The sequence below is a fragment of the Cydia splendana genome, chromosome 12, assembly GCF_910591565.1.
Source record: "Cydia splendana chromosome 12, ilCydSple1.2, whole genome shotgun sequence".
Lineage (NCBI taxonomy): Eukaryota > Metazoa > Arthropoda > Insecta > Lepidoptera > Tortricidae > Cydia > Cydia splendana.
In genome coordinates, this window is record NC_085971.1 from 9,914,446 (window position 1) to 9,929,915 (window position 15,470).

Below are 15,470 nucleotides of genomic sequence, written 5' to 3' on the forward strand. Positions count from 1 at the left end.
AAAACTTGCCCAAGGTTCCTTTACGCAAGAACGATCCACGATACCATATGCACCAAGTACAACATAGACCCACTGAATATAAACAAACTTACGGAAAAAGAAGAAGCCCTCAACTCTTTTTTAAGGTATACTAAATACATCATAGATAATTTAAAATCATTTAATAAATAATATTGTAAGATTTCTAGTTGTAAGAATGTAAGATTTCTAGTTGTGGCAATAAACTTTTTTTATCTTATATTATCTTTTTTTTATTGGTAAATATACTAAATATACATGCCTCAATTAGTTAATTTCTCTTTAACCCCTTTTTACAAACATGAGTCAAAAACACTCCTATTAATAATGCCTTATCAATTATTGATATCTTCAAAAGAGAGATAATTAATTCGGTTTAGAAATTAACTTATTGAGAAGTTAAAAACCGGAATTTTCAAGCTCAGAAAATTTTGAGGGATTAAATAATTAAGTTCTGAGAATAAAGAGGAGGTCGTGATAATATATTTAGGGGACCAAATAGACCTTCATAATTTTTTTGCACATTTTGAATAAATTTTAATTATGTGATGGGACGCAAAAATGGAATTGGCTCGCCGATCCCACTTGATTCTTAATAAGATGTGGCCTCAAAAATTCTAATCATTAAAGCTGGACAAACTTGTTGAAAGTTTTCGATTAAATCCTTAATTTTAATAGCATCGAAGGGGTTCTAAATTAAAATGACCACTTTCACATCAACTGTTTACTATCAACATACATACCATATGCCAGTGTGTGGTGTGTCATGTCGCCTGCGGACTAATACTCACAAATTAACACAGACCATTTGAAGTCATAAGTAAAACCTAATGAAATTGACTTCATTGACTCTATTTTTGATCGGGTCTTTCTTTATTAGACTTGTGAGCGAAGGCTTTATAATAATATTTGCCCATTTTCGTAAATAATCTCTAGATAATTAGGTAGGTACTAATTTAGTAATTATGTACTTAAATTTTTATCCAAGTACCTACCGGATGTAAAAAAATATAATAAATCAAATCAAAATATTCAATTTAAAGTAATTTTAAGTTTATTTAGTTTAGAGATAGTTTGTATTATTATTTTTAAGCTAATTTAATGTTTTATTTTTATTTAATAGTGTTTTTAAATAAAAATGACATAGGTAGTAATGTTTTGTTATCTCATTTAAAGTTCTACTTTAAGTGTCAAAAGATAGAATATATATTAACTGATATTAGCTTCCAGTGCTTACACCCACATATCATACAAATCATTACATGTCAATTGCTTAAAGTGGTACCTATCCTTACAATCATCGCGAACGATATCAAAGTGACAGATAAATACAAACGAACCTAAGGATACTAAGATTGGAATATCGCTCTGCCGTAAGAATTGTCGTTCCCACTCAATGCAACCACATTTATTTTATTGGTAAAATAAGAAAATTATGCTCTTCCTTTGTAGGTAAAAACAAACTGGCAAACTGATGGGACAAACTGTAGGAACTACATTTGGAAACAACAAATTCAATTGAAAACGAATTTGACTATGTCGCGCTCTCACGAAAGTCACGAACCAAGAAAATACTAAGGGCCACATGAACCATCCACTCTAACCCGGGTTTAATCGGTTACACGTAGAGTTACCATGGTTACCAGTATACTTTGACACTGGGTTAACGGTTTAACCAGAATGGCGCAAGTGGCGCTAACAAAATCAAGCGCCTGCATGCAAACACGTTTCCAATCCAATTTCAATACATAAAAGTACATTCGGACATCTTCGGGACGTAAAAATCTCACGAGATAAACAAGAAGAAACCCGTTTATTGCTAACTGCCAGTAACCTTTAGGAACATAATAAAATGTACTCTTTTTAGTCCCGGTTTCGCCTGGATCCAGTTCGTAGAGCCGACTGCAAAGGTCATTGCTACTATTATTTGCATTCTTGCATAGGACCCGCGTGGGGTATAAAAACCCCGTCAGTTCTACGAATGGCATCATATATCCCTGGATATTCGAACTACTTGCAACATGCACAAGCTGGTAAGGCTCACCTGTTTATTATATTCACACTTAGGGATAACAATTATTGTTAAATATAATGTAAATATTCATATGCACATGACAAACGGCTTTAATAATTAAAATATTTATTAATTTAGTAGTTTGCATTTAACTAAGATTACCAATTTACCATAGGTAGGTTAGGGTGGTTCACGTTTGTATGGGAAAAACTCAAACTCTAGCTAGAACAAGCGGCACCCCGTCATTTTGTTACACTTGTTATGTTGACAAAATACGCCAAGTTTTGTAATCTTATCTCAACTACAAGGGAGTGCTCAAACACTTTGAAATTTTTCAAAGTTGTATGAAATCCAAAAAAATCAAGTTATTATTTTTTTGATTTTTATGTAAGAAATAGTTTTCACATTATTTGAAAGTGTGATTTAAAAGTTATTATGTAAAAAAACATTTATATTTCTATTTTTTATGATTTTTTTAGGTGAAATTCAAATAATCTTACTTTTGAAAAATTATAAAAAATATAAATAAAAATGTTTTTCTACTTCAAAACTTATAAATCACATGTGCAAACAGTGTGAAAACAGATACTTAAATAAAAATCTGAATAATAAATACTTTTTTTTGGGTTTCATATTCAACATTTATAGGCAAACTGCCGAATCCGACACAAGAGCAGCCGATGCAACGGAGCCACGCCGTTTTGTCGACTAAATAGTGTTTAGTTTTAAGTTTATAAAATACATATGTATGTTAGTCTGTAAGGTATTTGTAATATGGGCCTTGTTGCCTGAATTAAATTTCTAAATAAATAAATAAATAAATAGGTAGGTACGTAAATTTCAAAGTGGTTGAGCACCCCCTTGTAGTTGAGATAAAATAACGAAACTTGGTGTATTTTATCAGCATAATAAGTGTAATAAAATAAGGGGGTGCCCCGTCGGAAAATAAAAAAATATGTTTTTTGAACCACCCTAAGGTAGGTCCTTAGTTCTTCCTGTTTTTGACAATTAAAATAAGTAGGTGTAATTTTAAATTTGAAAATATATCTCACGTTTAAACTTTTGTTTTTTAAACGCGGTAGGTATGTATAGTGTATATCTACCCATATCGACGACCGACGACCGGTCTGGCCTAGTGGATAGTGACCCTGTCTGCTAAACCGATGGTCCTGGGTTCGAATCCCAGTAAGGGCATTTATTTGTGTGATGAACACTAATATTTGTTCCTGAGTCATGGTTGTTTTCTATGTATATAAGTATGTATTTATCTATAAAAGTATGTATATCGTCGCCTAGCACCCATAGTACAAGCTTTGCTTAGTTTGGGGCTAGGGTTGATCTGTGTAAGATGTCCCCTAATATTTATTTATTTATATAATTAATGTAGAAGCAGGTAAGTATCATTTAGAGACTATAAATAAACATACCCACGCATGATGTCCTTTTCTTAAATGTTACTTGCTATTTTTATCATTTATCATGTATTGATAGGTAAGTAGGTATATGGTAAATATTTACTAAAGCTATGTATTTAATATATGAAATACTAGCTTTTTCCCACGACTTCTCTATCTGTGTATAGCAATTTTCATCTACATATAAATCGGTTCTTAAGTTAAAGCTGGAAGAGTTATCAGTCAGACAGAGTCACTTTAGCATTTAAAATACATATAGGTATTATATTAGTAGAGTTTCTCTAAATGTTGTGTATATTATCATAGAAAGAAATTACAAACGATAGAATTAATATAGTGCATTTAAATAGTCTATTTATAGTAACAGCTATGGTCTCTCACAATAATTTAAGACTTAAGTTGTACTTTTTTTAAGAGTTATGTGCTCAGCTCTGTGTATTATGTGCTTATCTTTACTTGAAGCCAACAGTATTGTTTAAGTTATAGCACGAAATATGAGGTTGTTTTTAGTTGACAAACTAACCTATTGTTGAGTTATGAGACTCATCTCATACAGATTTTGACCTGCTATTATTATGTACACTCTAAAAACAGTTTTTTATTTCAGCTGATCTTTTTCGCCCTGCTGGCTATGGCGTTCGCGGCGCCCGCGCCCTCGCCACCGCTAGTGTACTCGGCCCCGCTGGGTTACCCGTCGCCGTACCAGGCTGGGGCGCCCGTGGTCTACAACTCCCCCTACCCCGCCTACTCGCCCGGCCTGTACCCAGCCGGCGCCCCCATCACCTACACCAAGTACTTCTGAGGACTTCGACGACATCACTTTTAAATCAGGAATAATTCGAACAGTTTGAGAAATTCGCAATAAATTACCGTTCCGCCTATTAAGTTTTTTTTTTATAGTTTTTTATCAAGTTACCTCTATCAGAGTAAGTACCTAACCTCAATGAGACACAGGGTTAAAAACGTTCCGGAATACGGTCGTCTTTCCCGCCGACAGATAATAGTTAACAATTTTTGTATACATATACAGATTTTAATAAGTAGAAGGTTTCGCATGCCTATAAGGGATCAGCAGCAAGAAAATTTGTCTTTAAAGTTCATATATTACATGACATTAGGTACAGGAAAGATAAATAGATAGATAGATAGATAGATAATTTCTTTATTCATACCCACAACATACACGGCATTGAAAAAGTACAAGATAAGAACATGCAAAGCAACTTAATTACTAAAAACTATTAACTATTACATTAAAAAATTATGAAGCCATGTGTCGTGGCACAGAAAAGGCGCTGGCTCAGCATTGTGATGCGGCAAGCCACATCGCTGGTATTCTGCCAGTACCTTACATACAAATATGCAACGCTTATTTAAAAATAGTTGGTACGAGTAATATAAGAAAAAACTACTGTGCAATTTGTGTGTGACGTGTACATTATTAAATAACTATTTCTCATTCTAAAATAATTTTGATCCAAAGTATTTAACTCCAACATATATTTTTATAGTCTACGAAGTAATGAAAAGCCTAATCTTAATCGTTTTACCTTCCTGTACTGGGCCTCTGATCTCTAGCAAAAGAATATTGAGTTGCCCTACTATGTTAATCTTGCCCGGAAGACCCGATTAGTCAGAAGATCAGGGTCACTTTTTGTTTGGAGATGAAGCACCAGCGTTGGGCGTAGCATAGGTATATAAGTTGTCGTTGTGTTAGAACAATTATCACTTGTTCCCAGTACAAGCTCGACATCAACCATGTTCTCCAAAATTGTAAGTAAAAATTCCTTCCGTAATGAGAAGAAGAGCTAAGAATTTTGCACAATAATGTACATAGTTATAAACAATGTGACAAAACTTTAATTAGATAGGAATTTAATTTAATATTGAACATTAGTTATTTTATTAATAATTGAATAAAACAATAAGACCATTAAGACCTTCGCTGTAGCAATTAGTGTAACTCGTATTTAAGCATTCTCTGCATGGGGTCTTTCGGCCCCATCCCTCAGTGAACGTGTTAAGACAGTATGTATGTTTAGAACCAATAAAGTATGTTTAGAACATAGAAACATAATTCGGAAGGACTTCATGGCTAACAATACTCATTTTATATACCTAGGTATAAACAAAAAAGTCGCCCGAACAAAGTGAGGTCTAGTTAACTACGGTGGTAAAAACATAATTATACCTAAATAGTATCGGCGAATTCAGTAACTGATTAGTCTCTGATTGGTTGCATAAAAAGTAACAGGTTAAGTGATATTTAAACATTTTTACTAAAAGTTACTTAATACAGGTGAGGTGACTCCAAAATGGTACTAGAGTTAGACCAAGATAAGTCTGCAACGATTTTGATACCTTAGAACTTAAAGCCAAGTTACCAAATATCAGGTTCTTAACTTTATACAACAGTAATAAAAGAATGCGTCGTGTGCTGACAAAAATGACGCTTGGGTACAATAAGTACAAAAAGGATTAATTTGCAGCTTGCCTTCCTTGCTCTCGTGGCCGTGGCCTTCGCCAGCCCCAAGCCCGAACCCAAACCCGAGCCGCAGGTGGTGGCGTACTCCGCTCCCGCCGTGTTGCCCGCGGTGGGCTACGCCGGCTACTCGGCATACTCCCCGGTAGCCTACTCCGCCCCGCTCGCCGCCGCCCCTGCCTACCCCTACGCCTACCCCGGATACTACCTCCGTTAAGAATTGGGTCTTATCACAGCTGAAAATGGACTTTGAGCAGCCTCTCGACTTTCAATAAAGTTTTTTTTTTAAACTGTCCTTTTATGGTATGCCTACTTCCTTAAATAAATTTCATCATGTCATACGTGTAATGTAAAAAAAAACATATTTAAAGCATTAGTAAAGCTGCGATTGAAGTTTGTTAATGACAAACTTGGACGAAAACTTTGCAACCCCCAATGTTTCTAATATCCGTTCACTAGGTCTAACTAAACCCTCCAATCGAACTAGTTGCTTGGCACTTGAAATATATTTCGATCCGTGGGGTTTATAGTAAATGAGCTAAACCTAAAAGTTATAAAATTTTATATCATGTATTATTCGTAATATCTGAGAGACCAAGCTTTGCTAGGAAAACATATAAAAATTCAAAAATGCGCGTTTTCCCAGATATAACTCCTAGCTAGATCGATTTTTCGCCCACGAAAACCCCCATAATAACTTTTCAAATAATTACTACATTACGAATAAGATCGATAACTGTGAAACCAACCACCAAAAATTTACAAATATATCGTTTCTTGCATCTATGTAATCTACATTTTTATTTACTTATAAGTATGTCGTTGCGCGAACAGGGTCTCTTTGATTACTCATTCACACTGCATGCTTTATTATAATTATTATCATCAGCAATCTACTTAATTAAGTACATGAATTAATGTCATCAACAAAGAACAGCTGAACGTGAGCTTAGAGAATGTCCGTTCCTAACCTAACGCATTCAAAAATAATTATATTTTTTTACTAAGTACGTTTCGTCTCTTACTACGAGCGAATGCATCGATAAAAGATAACAAAAAATATCAAATAGACATTGATTTGCAAGTTCCAATCGGCCTCCTTGTAGTATATTAAGAAGAAAACGTTTAAGACGAACACGTTTTTAAAAAATGACGTCGTAATATCACTGCACGTCACAACAAAACGTGCCGCATTACGAGTCGGCATTGAGATATATTGCGGTGCTTTCCAACGAGCAATACTGCCTACATTTGCTATTAATTCAATTTATGCTTTATATCATAAGCTATATTTTTATTTACTTTAAAGTAATTCGTTCCCCAATAGGGTCCAAATTTTATGCAACAACAAGAAACAGTTGAACGTAATCTTCAGAAAGTCCACTCATAACGCATTCATTTTTTTTTATTAAGTAATCGTTTCGCCTCTTGCTACGACTGAAAGCACGGCGGAAAGATAACAAAAATATACCAAACTAGCTCGCCCGTGACTTCCGTCTGCCCAGGAATAAGGGTAGCTTATTACCTACTATTCGTTTCGATGACTCTGGTCAAAAATGCACAAACAATCTTTATTTCTAACAAAAAGTTAAATGATAAAAGTCTTATAGTTCTTTTTGCAGTTTAAGTGTGAAGAGGTAACAGACAGACATACACACTTTCGCATAAGTATGGGTAAATAAGTAAGTAAATATTCTTTATTGCACCAATAATTATACATTTTACATACATGTAAAACTATAAAGAAATTTTAACGGAAAAATAGAACCAGGTAACAACAGCGGTCTTATCGCTAAAAAGCGATTTCTTCCAGACAACCTTTGGGTAGCAGGAAATGTAGAACTCATACAAAAGTCAACAGGTAGTGCACGGAGCTAAATATGGAGACTATTAAACACAAACACACATATTACATACTACTTATGTCGAAACCTAATACACAAATAAATATACAATATAACAAATAGTTAATAGGTAGTAGTTAGCAGTAGTAGTGTGTATATAGTTATTAGTATGGATTAACATCGACTTGCAAGTTCGAATCGGCCTTCTGGTATATTACCTGTTTAAAGGTTAAGAAGAAAACGTTTGAGTCGAACACGTTTTTAAATAACGTCGTAATATTACTGCACGTCACAACAAAACGTGCCGCATTACGAGTAGGCATTGACAAATATTGTGATGCTTTCCAACGAGCAATACCTACTGCCTACATTAACTATTGATTTGTACCAATTTAGCCTTAGATTAATCATTTCACTCGCATGAATACATTTTTAACAGGAATATATCTCCAGGATCGTATTCAAGAAACAAAAATATGATACCAATTAATATGTTTCGCCTCGTACAACTGTAACTGCACGATGCGGGATCACATACGCTCATAGCCCTCATAGGCAATATCTTACTAATAGTAATGAATTCGTTCATCAAGCTTCCAAAAATGGATGAATATCGGCCCGATTAGAACTTTAAGATACGACAAATATTAGGTTACGATATGGGTCGGATACAGTGACTTAAGTGTCGTTTTTGTCTGAAGCAACGTCACTTCTGACACTGACATATCGTATCTAGATCTAATATTTGACGTATCTTAAAGTTCGAATCGGGCCGTATATCTACCTAACCTGCCTTAGGATATGAGATATTTTTGTGCCCCCGAGAATCATGTGATGATAAAAATGAGGGATGTAGTTCGTAGCTACGGCAGTGCTAACCAAGGGTTGGGAAAAGGGGGAAGGTTGCACAACCATACCAAATCTAAGCAAATATATTCGCGGGCAGAGGCCAGCACTAAATAATATAATACTTAATTCTACAATGAATATCGCCATAAATGCAATGAGTTCATATAATTCCGAACGAACATTCTCGTTTGGTGAGCACCAATGGAATGGCACAAAGACATTGGTTGATGAGTTTCCATCACGCGCGCGATTGGTCGCAACTAGTTGCGTGGGACTGCACGATTGGCTCGCATGCAAGAAATAAATGTTAGATTTATTATTTCATAAACGGTAGTTTTATTAATTTATTACAGATTATTATCGCAAATAATGAATCTCAAGCAGTTTTCTTTGAGGGGTGAGTCGTCCTACTAAACGTAGGGGAGGGTTTGAAGTTAATGTTTGGGATATTTCTGCTTTTATTGAAAAAAAGTTATTAATGTAATTTTTTTTCCAGGATACCGGTGAAGCTAAAGGGCCTTGTGTACAAGAGCATCATCCGACCAGTCCTACTATATGGAAGCGAGACCTGACCTGTCCTCGGAAGGCATGTCCAGCAGCTTCACGTCACGGAGATGAAGATGTTGCGATGGATGTGTGGCGTTACGCGACTAGATCGCATACGTAACGAACACATCCGTGGCAGCCTCGGAATCCGTGATGTAGCGGATAAGCTGCAGGAAAGTCGAGTCCGATGGTATGGCCATATACGCCGCAGACCGGTAGACTACGTCGGAAATAGATGCCTCAATCTCACTGTCCAAGGCCCTAGATCACGCGGTAGGCCTAAGAAACGCTGGCTGGACGTCGTGACAGCGGACGGGAGAACAATCTCACACCCGAGGATGCCGAAGACCGGGCAAAGTGGAGAAGACTGAGCAGGAAAGCGGACCCTGGCGCCAGGCCGGGAAAACGCTAGGTCGAAGAAGAATGTAATTTTACTCATTGGGTACTTTGAGCACTTTGATCCAGCACTTTCGATATCAATTTGAAGTTTTCTGATATCTGTTACATTTACGGAATTATCGCCTAGCTACACTTAACGATTACACCCTGTATAAGTCTCTATCTATGGTATGCGTGCTGGCACACATGTGACTGTATTCTTAGAGCAGCGTACTCAACCAAAACAATTTTGATATCATATTGATGTGTAAAACACACATTAAAAAATAAAGGATGACTCACGTTAGACCGGGCCGTGTCCGACCCGGAGCTTCCGGCGCATTGTTTTCTATGGAAAGCATCACGTGATCGCCTGTCATGTCATAGAAAAGTAAGCGCCTGTAGCTCCGGCCCGGACACGGCCCGGTCGAACGTGAGTTGTCCTTAAGGCTAAAGTGGGTGGTTGGCATTATATTATAAGCCTTCATTGTTTTGTTACTATGCGGAAGGTGTGACTGGTCATGCGTGTCGTGTACATTGTTTACTGTTTACGTGTTTGATCTAGACCAATGTGGATTGTTTTAATATCAAGGACAAATTAATGATGCATTGAATTTATGAATTCGCAATTAAGCTTATCGACTTGTAAGTACTTGCAGAGAACACTGCGTGTTAGGTACCTAGGTATACAAGTAATACAACATTTTATTCGTGACATTCATTTGTAATTGTAATTAGGAACTGTTTTTTTATCAGGTTTTTATTTTATTCTACTGAGTACTTATTTCTTAAGATGGCATATAGATGCAAATATAATATGACACGCAAATGACTAGAATATAAAAGTTTCATTAATTAAGTGAGACTAGACATAACATGATTTCTAATTGATAAATTCGCACGTTCCCGAGGCTATTATTTAATTCATAATATCAATGTAATGAACAAGTGTCAAAAAATTTGTTCATTGCTTCGAACATTTTCCACTGTCCTGGGGGCCGATTTTTGAATTTCGACCACTCGATTTCGTCACTCGAAAATCGGTGGAAAACAGCGAAATGCTAATTTTTGAAATACGAGCGATAGAAATTGGGAATCGAGTGGTATCGACCACTCGTTTTCAATTCTATTAGTAGAATTTAAATGCCGGGTACTGGAGATATTATTGAACAAAATACACGAAATCAAGCGGTCGAAATTCAAAAATCGGCCCCCTGTTCTGTATTATGTCCTCGTGTTCATATGTTTGCATCTAAACCTTATGAAGAACAACACCAAATAGTTTGCTTAAAAAGTTCATTTAATAATCGTAAAGCATTTCAGAGTCCATGTCTAGCGGTCGTATTAACAGTTTTTAACGAAGGTAGTATCCGGAGTAGGCGTACGGGTAGGCAGAGGCGGCGGCGACCGGAGCAGAATAGGCGTACGGGGAGTACGCCGAGTAGCCGGAGTAGCCCACCGCGGGCACCAGGGCGGGAGCGGAGTACGCAACCACCTGAGGCTCGGGCTTGGGCTCGGGCTTGGCGAGGGCCACAGCCACGAGGGCGAGGAAGGTAAACTGAAAAAAATATGCATATTTATATTTAGTATTACTTTTTTAGATACGTGTAGATACCTACGTGCCTATTTAACTAGGTATTTAAATTTGGGAAGTAATTAAATGCCAAGAAAATATATTTTGGTCAGCGGAAAAATCTGATGGTCAAAATGATGATGATGATTATATCCTTCATCGGGCCTCAAACTATCTCCACACCAAATTATATCTAAATTGATTTAGTTCAGGTTCGTTTAAGCGTGAAGAGGTAACAGACAGACAAATAGACAGAGTTACTTTCGAATTTATAATATTAGTAGGGATTTATGTGTGTAGTGGTATGGGTACAATAGTACAAGTTGCTTACAAAATTAATAATTACTAGCTTCTGCCCGCGTCTTCGTCTGCGTTGAATTAAATTTTCATAACTATACCACTTCCATAGTAAATTACTGCTCCCTTTTCACCCCCTTAAGGAATGAATACCGAGATAAAATCTAGCATTTGCCCTTCCCCGGGACTCAAACTATGTTCATACCAAATTTCATCTGAATAGGTTCAGTGGTTAAAGTGTGAAGAGGAAACAGACAGACAGACAGAGTTAGTTTCGCATTTATAATGTCAGTAAGGATTATATAACTGAAAATCTAACTAATTTATCCATCGTGCTGGGTTCACATTAAAGACAAGCAAGTGGTTATAATCAATTGATACAAATATTTCAAAAATCAAATTTATACTCACAACTTTGAAGAACATGGTTGCTGTCGAGCTTGTACTGGTAACAAGTGATAATGGTCTTACCACCAACGACACTTTATATACCACTGGCAAGTATACACACATACGTCGTAACTAGATAAAAAAAAATGTCCTTGATCTTCATAGGTACTATCAGGTGTTCTTAGGACAGACTTCCGAGCGATTGTTATCCGTGATTCATCCTTTAAAATCACACCTTTTTTTAATTGCGTCACAAGGAGGGTAATGTTTTTAGCTACGAGAGATCGGGGTAAATTGGATGGTAATGGTTTTGTTGTGTGTAAATATTGTTTATATTCTAAAGACTTTGTCGTACTTAATTACATGGTTGAAATATTTAGGTAGAATATCTGTATCAACTAATGCAGAACTGTAAAGGTTACATTCTAATGGCAATGGCAGCGACGGATGAGTGACAAAATTAAGATAAAGTTACCAGCATAAGCAATAAGATATATATAAGTTAACAATTAATTAGGCAATTAGCTAAGTCTACCCATTTATGTTTTAAGGGAGTTCCCTCTGCCAACAAACTGCCCTGCAGTTTGGCAGAAGAAAAAAAACTGTATAATAGGGTTTATTTCATCTGAATAAATGTTTTTTTTATTATTTATTTTTTTACATATTGAACGTTAAAATCGCGAAAGTAATGTCGCAAAAATATCTACGCAAATACCTGTGGCAAATACAATAACGCTGCTGCAGTCACCTACCGAGTGTCACCTTAACCGTTATGTTGCAGCGTGGAAAATAAAACTGGGTAGTAACTACCTAAATAGCATTTTGCTTTACACTTTAAACTATGTTTTCGGATAGTTCACTGAAGATGTCTTAAGATATAAATTTTCATAAATTAAATGCTTTAATTGCAATGATTCTTACATGCCAATGTTATAGTTAAAATAAGTCACTACAAGCCTTAGATTTTCGTCTGTTAACCTATCTTACCTTCCAGTAGTTTATTATAATCAAAATAAATAGGTAATTAATGCAAATAAAGTTTAAATCTGATTTTTTAAATCAAAATTTTTGTTATGGCATCTATCGCGTTGGCGGTCGTGGCCGGACCGGAGCTTCCGGAGCTTCGTTTCCTATGGAAAGCACCACGTGATCACCGATCAGCCGTCATAGAAAATGACATGTCGGACGCTTCGGCCTGGGCACGGCCCGGTCTAACGTGAGTCATCCTTTAATCATAAATATTTCACTGACACCTAAATGTATCTAAACCACTCAATCCGTTTCAGCGTCCAAAAAAACGAAAACAAACAATTTCTCACCCCAAAACTCAATCACCAAGGTACCGCAGTAAAAACTTCCAGATATCATCTTAAAAATAATAATGGATGCTGATCCTTCGGCCTGATATATCAGTGTGCCCAACAAATATTTAGCTAATTAGTTTGAAGATCAAGGACATTTTTTATCTAGAACTGAAAAACTACTACTGTAGATGTCGAAAAGTAACAAGTCTAGTGGTATATAAGCTGGCGTTGGTGTTAGAAATATCATCACTTGTTACCAGTACAAGCACCAAACATGTTCTCAAAAATCGTGAGTAAAACTACATCTATTTTTGACCTAAACACTAAACTGTAAATTTTTTTCGGACACTTGTTTTTCTTTATAATACATATTTATTCTGACAAATAACCTAAAAGTTATTCGGCTCGATTCGGGAAATGAATTAGAGATTCACTAGATATGAAATAGTAAAGATATGTGACGTTCCACGGAAAAGGTACCTTATGGCGGCTGGCGTTTACGTCGCATAGCGCCCAATAATATTGGAGCGGCGTTAATATTAGCGTAAGCGCCAAGCGCCATAAGGCACCTTTACCCGTGGGACGTCACATATATTTACTATATCGTATCTAGTTAATCTCTAATTCATTTCCCGAATCGCGCCGATTGGCTTTTCGAAAAAAAGGAAATGGTAATTTTTACTGAAAAAGTCCACCTATCTATAGCTATAGCAAAACCGAATTTACGATTCATATCTTTTTTGCAGATTGTTTTCTTCGCCCTCGTGGCCGTGGCCTTCGCCAGTCCCAAGCCGGCGCCCCAGCTGGTCTACTCCACTCCAGAGGTGGTGCCCGCAGCAGGCTACTCCGGCTACTCGGCGTACTCCCCTTACGTATACTCTGCCCCGCTTGCCGCCGCCCCTGCCTACCCCTACGATTACTCTGGATACTACCTTCGCCGTTGAGAAATATAATTAATGGCGAGGCCGAAGGTTGATGATGACCATTGCTGAATATAACTGCCTCGAGATTTTCAATAAAGTTTTTTTTTTCGCAAATACATGTGTTTCCATAATTGTGCCTCAGTCTTATGCGTTTTCACTTAGGTACATTTCACGTTAGCCGACTGCGAAAACGCCGGAATAGGAGTGTTTTTGCATGACGCTGCGGAAGGTTCGGTCCACTTGATGCAATATCGCATAGATTAGGATAATAATATGTTCAAACGCAAACAATTTTCTTCTATGAGTAGGCTTCATGAGCTTTTTTATGTAAAAGAGCTCTGAATGTTTATTTACACGTGTAAACTAATTTACTTAACTCACTACATTTTTGAGCGCATGTGAAACGAACTAAGGTGGTTCAGGTAGGCCCCAATTAACCTGCCTGTAAACATGGCTATAAAATGCTGTTGTTGCTCTCCCTCACCCAAACAGCAAAGTGGCGAATGAAATTACAACAACCAATAGGTACCTGCTCTGTCTGTTTGTTACCTCTTTATACTTAAACTGCTTAAATATTGAAATAAAAGGACAATATTCCAATTAATATATGTATAAATATTATAATTAATCTCATATTTGACTGACTTTTAAAGATGACTCACGCTAGGCCATAGTCGGGCCGAGGCATGCGGCATGTCATTTTCTATGACGGCTCACCGGTAATCATGTGATGCTTTCCATAGAATTGCACCGGAAGCTCCGGCCCGGCCCGGCTGGGTCGAGCGTGAGTCAACCTTAAGACTTAACAGTCCTCCTCCTGCGTCATTCGCTCATTACTGAGGATAATGATTCAATAGTAATATTTTCCTTTTTATGCTTCAAATAGGAAGTAAAAATCTTGGCAGTTAACAGAAATTAATGAACTCGTCCCAGAAAAGGGTAAAAGCGAATTTTAATTACATCACTTACTAATTTTCCTATATCTTGTACTTCACAGATATGTGAAGGGTAGGAGCTCGACTATTGTATTGTACCACGGAGTTTTGACAAAATTCGAAGGTTGCTTGTTGTCGGACGACGAGACGTATGGAAAACTTGATTTTAATCAACTACTCGGTTCGAAGTTTTATATGGCCGATAGTAGAGAAAATGTACCCAAAAAATATAAGTTTGTGAAACTAGACAAGTTCGTAAAAAACATAATTATGATATGGCAAGGAATTTGTAGTAGCGGCCTGAAGACGAAAAATTGTATTATATCGTCAACGATGAAGTCGGACTTTTATATTAAAGATTGCTTAGAGAAATGAGTTTTGCCATTGATTATAATCCCATAACGGTCTCGTGAAATTTTAGCCTGATTTAGCCAGCTGCCACTACTCAAAAAAGTTTTGGCATGGTATGCTAATAATCAAGTTGATTAAATACCCCGCGAGA

General features: G+C 36.6%; 1 protein-coding gene and 2 long non-coding RNA genes across 3 annotated transcripts in view; 2 read left to right on the forward strand and 1 right to left on the reverse strand.

The window, feature by feature from the left end:
• The window catches only part of LOC134795561 (programmed cell death protein 5), a 487,306-nt gene that overhangs the window by 175,355 nt on the left and 296,481 nt on the right, over window positions 1-15,470 (forward strand). The gene's annotated exons all lie outside the window — the stretch shown is intronic.
• On the forward strand, window positions 1,794-4,328 carry LOC134795791 (uncharacterized). The gene is made up of 2 exons (XR_010144855.1): window positions 1,794-2,051; window positions 4,055-4,328. It is a non-coding gene; the product is annotated as an uncharacterized LOC134795791 (long non-coding RNA).
• On the reverse strand, window positions 10,829-11,917 carry LOC134795792 (uncharacterized). Its single transcript, XR_010144856.1, has 2 exons — window positions 11,828-11,917; window positions 10,829-11,104 (listed from the first exon to the last, which is right to left on the reverse strand). It is a non-coding gene; the product is annotated as an uncharacterized LOC134795792 (long non-coding RNA).